This window comes from Tursiops truncatus, chromosome 6 (assembly GCF_011762595.2).
Source record: "Tursiops truncatus isolate mTurTru1 chromosome 6, mTurTru1.mat.Y, whole genome shotgun sequence".
NCBI classification, from domain to species: Eukaryota; Metazoa; Chordata; class Mammalia; order Artiodactyla; family Delphinidae; genus Tursiops; species Tursiops truncatus.
In genome coordinates this window covers 34055113-34068172 of record NC_047039.1, presented here as the reverse complement: position 1 = coordinate 34068172, position 13060 = coordinate 34055113, and the positions used below count along the sequence as shown (strand labels likewise).

At 39.0% G+C, this 13060-nt stretch overlaps 1 protein-coding gene across 3 annotated transcripts in view; it reads right to left on the bottom strand.

Annotated features, from left to right (window-relative positions):
* FRMD3 (FERM domain containing 3) overlaps window positions 1–13060 on the bottom strand; it is a 312566-nt gene that overhangs the window by 258961 nt on the left and 40545 nt on the right. The window contains exon 1 of one of the 3 annotated variants that reach the window (XM_033857907.2): window positions 9260–9384. The exons of the other annotated variants lie outside the window; for them this stretch is intronic. The gene's annotated coding sequence lies outside the window, so the exon portion shown is untranslated. Of the gene's footprint in view, window positions 1–9259; window positions 9385–13060 lie in introns of those variants that run through there. 3 annotated transcript variants of the gene reach the window in all.

Genomic DNA, 13060 nt, shown 5'->3' with positions numbered 1-13060 from the left:
CGCACACACACACACCACTAAGTCCTTTGATAGCAATCACTGAATATTCAGCACTATGCCTGAATTTGAAGTAAACTCTTGCATTAACAATGTCATGTTGAATCAACATGATGCCATAGACTGATTATGAATATTCTCCCAAGAGCCACTGTAAGCATGTTTTGTCTAAGCATTTGGTTAGCAGGGATCCTTTCAACACTGCTTGCACAGCAAACAGCATTACTTCCCATATAACCCCCGCCATTCATCTCATTTGACATGCTGCTGTTTTCAGCAGAGCAAGGAAGAGAATATTAATGGTGTCACCCAAGTTATCATCACCAGGAAGCAAAATTTATGCCAGTGGGGAAAATCCCATTAGCAGTGGATTATGAAAGGTCACTAAAAAGCCACCTTCCAAAATGAATCAAGCAGGTTTTGTTAAAAGCACTTCTAATGTTTCTCTTGTTCCTAAAAACCAAGACTTCACCACCTCCCTCCCCTCTCCACCCCAAAGCCTATCTCAAAGCCTATCTCAATAGAATAAGAGAGAGATAAAGACCATCTGTGTATTTCTCTCTACTTGTAGGAAATTGAATTTTAATATGAACCATCTTTTCCTCATCTCAGAAATCTGCTGAAAGGCTTCTGAAGACATAGGTGGGATGTAATAACAGATTTCCAGGACGCTGCTGGAGTTGGTGAACTTCCAACATCACAGCAGAGGTAGGCTCTCAACAAATGAATTGAATGCAACAAATATTTACTAAGCACTCCCTACGTGACAGTCCTGGCCTGCAGACTTGGGAATGCAGATGTACTGGGAGAACCCTTGATGAGTCGAGTTGGGGAGAGAGAGATTTAACCACAGATTATTCTGTAGAAGGAACAACAGCGAAACTGTGAGCTAGCACAAAGGAGGGAATGATTCAACGTGTCAGGATAGCGTGAAGAGACTTCCCAGGGCTGACAACATACCAGGGGCTTTGGGACATGAATAGAGTTGAAGTTTGGGGGGAAAGGGTAAACTCAAGGATCTAGCCCTCCAGAAATGACTTTTAAAATTTCACCAAAACGTCTTCACCAGAAGCTTACCATGGGTTAACCACCCATCACAGCAGTGTAAGGCTAGGTCCAAATAAATTTTCATTCAAGTTCCCATTAAGAACAGAGGCTGAATTTTCACCAATATTTGGTTATAGCCAGAATAGAAAGAGCCCAAGCTATTAACTCTTACAAGTCTTCCTATTAGCATTAGTAGTCTCACATCTGACTATATCAAAATATATACTGCTTTTACCTCTTTTTGAAAGAAGCACACTTAACCCCTGAGGTTTTTTCCTAGAATTCTATTACAGTTACATAACTTACATACAAGGAAATAACTGGCATGAAGGATGCACAAACATCTCAGTAATATGCTCCCCTTCAACTCAGCTGCAGAGGAACACACCAATGCACAAAAAGGAAGTACAGAAATAAAAATATTTTGTTTGGAGCCCTCTGACACACCTCATTCTGCATTTAGTCCTGAGCTAACGTTAATTTCACACAGCTCCATTGACTTAGCCACCTTTCAATGCAAATTTAGTCCTGGATACCACTGCAACCCATGTAGAAATTGATCAACAGTGAAAAGCAATATCCCACTGCTTAAAACTATGGATTGGTACACAAGGGATTACAAAAGATAAATGGCCGATGAAGCCATAAGTAGAATATCTACAATTTAGAAAAGGGAACCCCTGTGTGAAAAAAGTTGTTCACAATACTTCCGCTCTTCTGATATTTGAATCATTCTCCCCACTTCATGTAACACTCATAAATCACTTTCTCCACGAAGACCTCTCTGGCTAATAACACAGGTCCACCCACTCGATGGTTAGGTTTTTAAGGGTAGGCACCATGTCTCACTCATTGAAAAATCTCTTTCCCACTCACCAATCCTAATACTGGACTATCAGCATCACCCCCATTAAATGTTTGACTAATTAAAGCAAAGGAACAGGGAATTACTTTAGACATTGTCTGTGCGGCATCATGAAGAAAACACCACAGGAAAATGGGCGACAGAGAGTGAATAGATTGTGAAACCATCAGAAGTCGCCCATATAAGTCACACAGACATGTGTGTGTGTGTGTGTGTGTGTGTGTGTGTGTGTGTGTGTGCGTGCGCACACGCATCTGTGTGTGGTTCATAAATGACAGAGGAAAGGAGGATATTCTGCTCAGGTCTCCGGCCATCTCAACAATCCTCTCAAGTGGTCCTGCTGTGACCCATGGCAGAAGTCTGCAGGATCCCATATGAGATAAGCAAAGGTGGAAAGAAAGAAAAGTGTTCCAACTGCTGTACCACGGGGACTTGGCACCATATTTTAGAGCCATTTGAGAGCTGGGCATTTAGAATAATAAATTAATATAAGCTCATCGTGAAATTCAGCAGAACCACCTGGACTGTCTGGTGCCCACAATAATCAAAGATGCCATTTCCCTTTATCTCAGACATAATTTCACACAGCTCCACTGACTTTGCCACCTTCAAATGCAAATTTAGTCATTCAACGTACAATTTTTTAATTGATCTTACATACAACCATACTGAACTTACCACTTTTAAAATTATTTTCAATTCAAGCTCCAGTAGCTGTAGAAAAAATTAAGTAATACTATTAAAAATAATAGCATGATAAAATAATAATGCCATTAAAATTTAAAAATTAATGCTGGGCTTCCCTGGTGGCGCAGTGGTTGAGAGTCCGCCTGCTGATGCAGGGGACACGGGTTCGTGCCCTGGTCCGGGAAGATCCCACATGCCGCAGAATGGCTGGGCCCGTGAGCCATGGCTGCTGAGCCTGCGCGTCCGGAGCCTGTGCTCCGCAACGGGAGAGTCCACAACAGTGAGAGGCCCGCGTACCGCAAAATAAATAAATAAATAAATAAAAATTAATGCTTCTGGGTAATTTGCTAGTCAAAATCTCAGTAAATGTAACAATCAGGTCCAATCAACACAAGAGAAACAAGGAGGCTCATGACGTACATTCAGCCTCCCCAGGTTAGACACCCCCAGGGCCAGGCCACTGAAATTTCAGACAAGAGGGCAGCCAAACTCTGTTCCAATCCCAATAAATATGATTTGTGTTTCCTGCTCTTCTTCCCTTCAATCACCTCACTCTAAAACACACTAACACTCAACCCCTTTTTATTTTCTATCACGTGGCTTTTTATCAGCTAATTGTGTCTTTCCCCACAGTCATTACAGGAACTTCCCTGCAATCTGCTCATCCCAGAAGCAAAAACAACTGCAAATCTGTCAAAAACACTAGACCATTAGCGGCAGAATGGGTCCGAAGACAGACTCTCCTGGGAAAGGCTGCAATGGAAAAATAAATGGGCATTTTTCGAACTTCCTTTTGCAGCTCGGCACTCCATAATGGAATTAACTTCTCATCTATTTGGCACAAAAGAGATTTGGAGAATGTAGGAGACTTGGATGCTAGAAAACCAAAATCCTTCAAAAAAAATGCCTTTAATGAGCTTTCTATAATTTGCAGACTGATAAACTAATTAACCAGTTTGGGAAAGATCCAGTTTGTTGACACACCTCCTCGCCCCCCTCCCCCCGCCCGCCCCAACACACACACACAGAGTTCCTGTTGTTGCCAGGGGCAGCCATTTAGAAAGCAAGCATAACGAAGTGAAAAAATGCATGGAAAGTAAATATTATATTCCAGCAGGTTCCAAAGTCTGTCCCAAGCCTACCGTTTCATGAGATGCTTCATTTTTAAAATTCCATGTCAAATGACTTTGATAATCACTACATATATATTTCACTCTTGGAGAATCCCAATAAACATTAGCATACTGAAGCTTCTGTGAAGCTTGGCCATTTTTTAAGGAATTTACTTAAACCTGCATCTCCCATGAAATCCCTTTTTTAGTGGAATACCTAGACTATTTCAGGAAGTACTACTGCACTTAATTTGCATCCTCTTAGCTACCTCAGTTACAACATTTGAGTACAGGAACTTGAGATAAAAGAAAACTTAGTGATTAGTCCACGGTTCTACCAGGGGTAAGAGGGGAGGGTTTTGACAACAAATTGAACCCTGATCAAGAAAAGATCATAAATGTGATTGGAGACAATAAAGATGGTGCTTGCTGGATTTCCTGACTCTTTGGACCCTTAATGTTCTCTGCCAGGGCCCCGGGGGGACACGCATACTGAGGAGCCTTGTCCAGTGACACCCCCCAACCCATCTTGGAGAGAGATGCCATACACTGGAAGGCACCAACCAGCACTCCCAGTCTGTGATGAGTCGTCAGGGGTCACCTGTCTGGAAGATTCTGCTGCATTGACAACTCCAAAAGCTATAGTCAACCCTTGTCCTTCCACACAAATCCTAGCGGTGCCAGCACAATGGAAAAGAGAAGGTCAGCCAAGAAAACCACCTTGGAGGCTGACCCCGACCACTGGTAGAAGAGCGATTACATTACACTCAGTTGGGAAGTGGTATTTTGAGCTCTCGTCTACTTAACTGGATATAGTTGCCTGGAAAAGTTATCCTCCCCAAAGCAAATAAACATGCACCTGTAACACCAAATTCAGGATGGCAGGGGATGCTAGAGAGGGGAGAAAAGGGACAGGGACAGGCGTCCATGGAACGGGGCTCGAGTATTTGTTAATACTTTTTAAATATATTTGTTAACGTGCTGCTTCTGAAACTGGATTGCAGTTGATGGTGTCTGTTATTATCTACTCTTGTATGTATTTGTGAAATACATAATTTAATTTTTAATTTTAAAATATATATGCATCACACCCTGGGCCCAAGGGGAGAAGTCCCATATATACTAAAAGTAAGTCAAGACTTCTGTCATTGTCCTAGGTCACTGCAGGACAATCCAGCCCTCGATGAATTAATGTCCTAAATGGAAGATAATTTGATTGAAACATCTTTCCAGTGGAACCGAAAACTGACACACTGAGAGAGAGCAACAAAAAGTTGGCAACCACACCATGAGTCCTGGTTAATACAGATGCACTTCACAGAGGAGATGATAATAAAGCACATGCAAACCCATCCATTAAGAAATCTCGTCTCATTGGGCTGTACACATGGCATGGGGTTTGCCTTGGTATTTTCCCCAAAAACTGGCCCCAAATGTGCTACATCAAACTCTGCTTTCCTACTGAAAGATATCTACATTCCATAACTTTCCAGTCACTCAACGATATTAGAACAGGTGTGTATGGGTATTTAAGACTCAGTCCTAGTCAATTCAACAGTTCAACCTCAAGCTCAGGTCAAAGCTGGTGACTCCAGCAGTACAGCATAGAAGGGTTCCTTCCACAGCTGTCCTCCCTTCCTGTCCTGGCTCCTCCAGGAGCAAAATATGTTTAAGTAATGGATATTCAGAAAATCACATCAAGTTTTTCCACATGTATTTTTCTTCTAACATCAGAACGCAACTGTGCATGATATCCTTGGACTTCATGCCAGTTTAAAATAAAAAGGCAACATCAAAAGACATGGTTCAGGAAAATCTGGCATGTTTCTCCACGGGCCCCTTTGCCATACAGTTCCATGGAAGCAGAGCTTTCTCCAATCTTTACAAGTTTTGCTTTCTTTTTCAAAAATTATTTTCTTTATAATAATAACAGGTGTTCTTTTCAGAATTTTTCAAATACCTAACATCTGTCAAAATTGTGATATATTTATACCTGCCTTTTGTCTCTGCATGTATGTGATACATATGAGTGTGCTTGTATATGTATGTCATTTTTTATAAAATTGCATAATTCTATAAACAGTTGAATATCCTACTTTTATTTAAAAGATCACTGATATTTCCAATATCATTCATTATTCTTTGAAAAAAATGCTTTAACACTGGACAATATTCCATTACATGGACATTTCATGATTTACTTAACCATCCTCCTATTGTTTCCAATTGTTTACTTAAATAAATTATCCTGCGAAACATTTCTCTGCATGCATCTTTGTCTTTGTCTCACTGTCTTTATCTGAGTCCAATGTAAAGGGGAGGAAAGATGAGGAGGACTCAGCCTAGGGGACTGAGGAGTAGAGACCCAGAGGCACAAGGAAATCAAGGTGGAGGGAAGGGGTCCTGGGAACCAAATAACAACAAGTCTCCAGGAAGAGAGAGCGGCCATCTGTGTCAACATCAGCCCATAGGTCAAATAAGATGAGATCTGAGAACCAGCCACTGAACTAAATAAAGCAGAAGCCATTGGTGCCCATGATAAGAGGAGAAAAGCCTGCCTGGAGTGGGAACGAAATTTCCTTTAAAGGTGGGAACTGAGAAGAACATGGGGTCAAGAGAGGGTGTTAGACTGATGGTAAACACAAGAAAATAGAAAGGATGTAGCTCTCAGTTAAGATAGAATTGTTAGATATTGCCAAAAATATCAACACTGTACACATTTAAATTTACCTTACAGAACCTTCTGCAGAACATGGAAAACATTCCATGTCTGAACAATATGTACAGGTACTTAGTGATATGTACAGTGAGCACTTTTTTTTTAAAACAAAAATCATGGTGAATGGACTTAGTATTTACTTTTTTTAAAAGGCTATTTGAAAACAGTATTATTTTTTGTGATCACCATAAATAAACATAGAGATGAGCATAGTCTTTAACTAAAGGCAGGGTCAAACAAATGGTTACGTTCACAAATGACATTTGTGATGATCATTTATTATGAGCTCTGAGTATTTATTAGTGTAACCAAAAATGTTCTGCTTTGATAAAGGCTACTGATGGCTATGAATGAAATGTAAATGCTTGAATCCTGACAAGCATGTTTGCATATCTCAAGATTACAGGGCATAATTCAGCCAACAAATCCATAAACTGGTACTTGAAAAGCAGAGACCTTCTTACACAGAACAATGAATTAATTTACACTGTGTTCCCCAAATATGGTGCAGGCTTCACATTGAGTACATGAAATAATTGTAAGTGGTACACAAAAACTTTTAACGGTAAAATCATGATTTCACAGTATAAAGTGTCCCATTTAAATAAGTTGGTTTATGTAATGGAAAGAAAACTATTAAACAAATAACTGTACACATTATGAGACCACACAAAAACTGTGAAAATGGCAGAGCAATGACTGAAGTTTGAGAAGTTGATGAAATACAACCCAATTTATCAACTGTACTTTGTCAAGGACACTAGCTAGTGTTTTGTCATTAACCTTACTTATGTAACAAGAATCCTATTCTCAGCCTGACAAGAATCCAACCTCCCAATCCTAGACCAACTTGGTTACCTTAAAATAAGATAAAGCAGAGTTCCCAGACTATCCCAACACTAGAATCATCAAGAAGTACTTGTTAATCGCTGATTATTAGAGAAATGCAAATCAAAACTACAATGGGGCTTCCCTGGTGGTGCAGTGGTTGAGAGTCCGTCTGCCAATGCAGGGGACATGGGTTCGTGCCCCAGTCTGGGAGGATCCCACATGCCGCAGAGCGGTTGGGCCCGTGAGCCATGGCTGCTGAGTCTGCGCATCCAGAGCCTGTGCTCCGCAACAGGAAAGGCCACAACAGTGAGAGGTCCGTGTACCACAAAAAAAAAAAACAAAAAAAAACTACAATGAAGTATCACCTCACACCGGTCAGAATGCCCATCATGAAAAAATCTACAAATAACAAATGCTAGTGAGAATATGGAGAAAGGAACCCTCCTGCACTGTTAGTGGGAATGTAAAACAGTAGTTTTTTGAAAACTATGGTTGTACTATGCAAAGAGCAGTTTTTTAAAAAACTAGAAATAGAGCTACCATATGATCCAGCAATTCCACTCTTGGGTATATAGCTGGAAAAAAAATGAAAACTCTAATCTGAAAGGACACATGCACCCCAATGTTCATAGCAGCGCTATTTACGATAGCTAAGACATGGAGGTAACCCAAGTGCCCATCAAGACAATTGGCTTAAGAAGATGTGATATATACATATATCACATCATATATATATATATATATATATATATATATATTCCATTATATAGATATATTCCATTATAGATATTATACATATATATATAATGGAATATTACTCAGCCATAAAAAGGAAAAAAATAATGCCACTTGCAGCAACACCTAGAGAATATTATGCTTAGTGAAACATGCCAAAGAAAAAAACTACATGTTACCACTTACATGCGGAATCTAAAAAATAATACAAATGAATGTATATACAAAACAGAAAGAGACTCACAGACATAGAAAACAAATTTATGGTTACCAAAGGGGAGAGGCAGTGGGGAGGGACAAATTAGGAATATGGGATTAACAGGTACAAATGACTATGCATAAAATAGATAAGCAACAAGGATTTACTATATAGCGCAGGGAATTATACCCAATATCCTGTAAAAACCTATAATGGAATATCATCTGCAAAAAAAATGGAATCACTATGCTGTACACCTGAAACTAACACAACATTGTAAATCAACCTTACTTCAATAAATAAATAAATATTTTTTTAAAAGAAGCACTTGTTAAAATACACATTCTTAGACCACATCTCAGATCCACTGAAAACAGGGAATCTGCATTTTTGGCAAATGCCCTGGAAATTTCTATGAGTGGGAAAATTTCGGATATAATGACAGAAAGCACATCTGTATAAGTTCCATTTGCTGGCAGAAAAATGATAGTTGAGGAAAGAGGAGATTTAGGAAAAAATGGAGTGATTTCTCCATGTTTGCCACTTTAAAGCTGGCTGTTATGAATGAAGAATGAATTTCACCAGGATCTGTAGTACACTGGGTTTTGCAAAACTAAAAATAAACAAAACAAATCACAGCATGCTTCTAAAATATAGTAATGCCCAAGTTCAGTACAAGCTTGAGGAAATTATGTATGATACTCTTTCCATTTGTATTTTAGTCCACATCCCAAAAGATATGAACTAAATCTGCTCAATTGGATAATGAAATTATTATCAATAACTTTTTTTAATCCATGAGCCCCTGTGCCCAAAGGACCTCAAGGTGAATTAGCATTGTAACAGCAAACGTTAAACATGAAATAGAAGTCAAATTTACTGAGAAATAGAGTATCCAATTAAATTCCAAACTGGGACTAAAGCCTAGAGCTAAAATATTTTGCACAACCTTCCAAATTATATCTAAGTGACTTAACAGAAATAGTTGAAAATTCCAAAATCATTCTAAAGTGTTCAAATTTTTTAAATGCAAAGGATTTGGTATGAAAAAGACATTTACTACTTACCAAATATCTATGGACTCCTCCACGTTCCCCAGCCCCCTTGCACGGTCAAGGCCAAGGTCAAGTACTGTCCCCTGGAGTGTGAGCAAAAGGGACTGTGTCCTTTCTGAGTCTAAACATTTAAGAGCTTGTGTACAACCCTTCACACTCTTTCTTTTTCCCTCCTGCATGGAACTTGGTGGCTTCAATGATGAAGGAACAAGATGGCAACAGCCAAGATCGCGGAGTGACTGCATGGAAGACAACACCCTGAACGCTTGCCCAATGACATTAGATTTGGATGTAGCTAGAATGTAGCTAGAACTGAGCCTTTGTGATGTTAAGTCCCTGAGATTTCCAGGTGGACCTGTTGTTGCCACAACATAACCCAGCCAGTCCTGACTAGTACACTTCCCAGTCACCTGACTTCTCTGGTTTCCAAATCAGAATTCTCCAGAGCAGAGGGAATTCATTCCATGGCTCTGCTCAGGTCCCATCTACCACTGAAGCTAGATAGCTTGACAGTGTACTTTCCATGGTTCTCGTTATACGTGGGAAACTGAAGCTCAGAACTGTTCAGCTCTTTGTCCTGGCTCACAGAGCATGCCAACGGCAAGACTGAACCTTCATGTTCCTGAAACCTCCTGTGTGTTATTTACAAACTTCTTTAGAACTATCTGGGGTCACACTGGACACAGAGAATCACATCAAGAAACATTTTTAAGTAAACATCTCAAATTCCATAGTTGAAGTTAATAGGTCAAAAGGTTTCTAGATTTAGTTTAGTTCCACCTCCCATAAAATATCTGTGAATTTGCCAAAGGAAAGAGCTAGCACTCAACAAGAAGTCTATGTGCTCCCCTATATTTCTCATCCACTAACCACATGGGGTCATACAATTTACTTTAAATTAATTAAAAATGAAAAATATAGTTCCTCAGCTGCACTAGCTGCATTTCAAATGTTCAAAAGACACATGTGGCTAGTGACTACTGTAGTAGACATTGCAGAAGATTTCCATTTTCAAGGAAGTTTTATTGGACAACACTGGCCTAGAATACCCTAGCCAAAAATATATAAATAGTATATAATGTATAATGTATAATATATAATATGTATATACACACATGTATTTTTATATGAGCAAAACACACATATATATGTATATATGAGCAAAAGAAATATACTTTCTATGCAAAAACAGCTCCATGACAAGACTCCCAACCCCCTCTCCCAACTAATATTATAATTATTATTAATGGGATAAAATTGAGAAAAGCAAAACTTCGGAGAAATAGCTCTGAGATTTTTAAAAAAGGGCTTTACCATAAGATCTGCCACATTAACTTTCAAAAAGAGTTTTGAGATGAGGCATGATGTGCAAAGTGTATGTTACCTCTAACGTGGCAATATCCTGTCGATTTTCTGGGTCTTTGGTTTTTACCACCAAAATGCAAAAATCCTGAAACAGGCAGCGTTGGTGAAGCTGACGATCAGGACTATTACTGACACTGACCTCCATCGGGCACCAAAGCAAATTCAACCTAGAAAATACCAGGGGACCATCTATGTAAACCAAAACTCTGTGTGAGGTACTGTCCAAAATGATACCAGAAGATACCTACAGCAAGATGTTTTTCCCCTGCAGGCAAACCGACTGCAAACTCACTGCACTGACAATAAGATGAAAAGCCCAACAGGACCGGTTCTTTAAAACTGAAGAACTATGAAGGATATGCTGCAGGGAAAAAACTTCAGTATAATAGAGGAGCGGATGAGAGGGCCTCAGAGAGCTCTTACCATTTCTGACACTTGACTGAAACTAGCTATATTAACGAATACAAATGATGGTGAAGAAAATAATTTTTGAAACATGCAGGACTCAGAATGCATTAGTTATGTTACAGCTTTCCACTCCTGCCTATCTGTGCAGTGCATTTATGAGGCCCAGGTGCCTAGGCTGCTTTCTTAAAAAGAAAATTATCCTGAACGCAGATGGCCAACAGGCACATGAAAAGATGCTCAACATCGCTAATCATCAGGGAAATGCAAATCAAAACTACAAATGAGATATCACCTCACACCTGTCAGAATGGCTACCATCGAAAAGAACACAAACGTTGGCGAGTATGTGGAGAAAAGGGAATCCTCATACACTGTTGGTGGGAATGTAAATTGGTGCAGCCACTGTGGAAAACAGTATGGAGGTTTCTCAAGAAACTAAAAACAGAACTACCATATGATCCAGCAACACCACTCTTGGGTACATGTCCAAAAAAAACCAAAGACACTAATTTGAAAAGATACATGACCCCGGGGTTCACAGAAGCACTATTTACAATTGCCAAGATATGGAAGCAACCTAAGTGTTCATCAACAGATGAATGGATAAAGAAGATGTGGTATGTATGTATGTATATACTACACACACACACACACACACACACACACACACACACACACACACACACACACACTATGGAATACTACTGAGCCATAACAAAGAATGAAATTTTGCCATTTGCAACAACATGGATGGACTTGGGAGGGTATTATGCTAAGTGAAATAAGTCAAACAGGGAAAGACAAATACTGTATGAGATCACTCATATGTGGACTCTAAAAAATGCAACAAATTAGTGAATATAACAAAAAAGAAGCAGACTCACAGATATAGAGAGCAAACGAGTGGTTATCATCAGAGAAAGGGAAGGGGGAGGGGCAACATAGCAGTAGGGAATTAAAAGGTACAAGCTACTAGGTATAAAATAAGTTACAAGGACATATTGTACAAGGGAATATAGCCAATATTTTATAATAACTATAAATAGAATCTAAACTTTAAAAATTATGATTCACTATATTGTACACCTATAACATATAATATTGTACATCAACTTTACTTCAATTAAAATAAATAAATAAATATTCTACAGTGAGATACTGCTGCACACCTATTAGATAGCTAAAATCCAAAATGCTGACAGCACCAAATGTTGGTGGGGATGTGGAGCAACAGGAATTCTCTTTTATTGTTGGTGGAAATGTAAAATGTTACAGTCACTATGGAAGAAAGTTTGGCAGAATCTACAAACTTAAACATACTCTCACAATATGATCCAGCAACTGTGCTCCTTAGTAGTTACTCAAGGAAGTTTAAAACTTATATTCACATATAAACCTGCACATGAATGTTTACGGAAGTTTTATTCATAATTGCCCAAACCTGGGAGCAACCAAGATGTCCTTCAATAGATAAACAAAGCGTAGCACATCTAGACAATGGAATATTTATTATTCAATGGGCTATCAAGTCACAAAAAGTCATAGAGGAACCTTAAATGCATATTGCTAAGTGAAAGAAGCCAGTCTAAACAGGCTATAAAATGTCTTATTCCAACTACAGTACAATCTGGAAAAGGCAAAACTATAGAAACAACAGTAGAAAGATCAGTGGTAGCTAAGGTTTGGGGAAAGGAAGGGATGGATGAATAGGTAGAAATCGCTCATCATCAGGGAAATGCAAATCATTTTTAGGGCAGTGAAACTATTCTAAATGATACTGTAATGGTGGATATATAACATTATGCATTTGTCAAAACCCAACAAACTACACAACACAAAGAGTGACCCTGATGTTAACTATGGATTTTAGTTAATAGTAATGTATCAATATTGGTTCATCAATTGTAACAAACGTACTACACTAATGCAAAATGTTAATAATAAGTGAGAGTGGGGGAGATGGAGAAAAAGGGGTAGATGGGAATTCTGTATATCCCGCACAATTTTTCTGTATACGTAATACTGCTCTACAAAATAAAG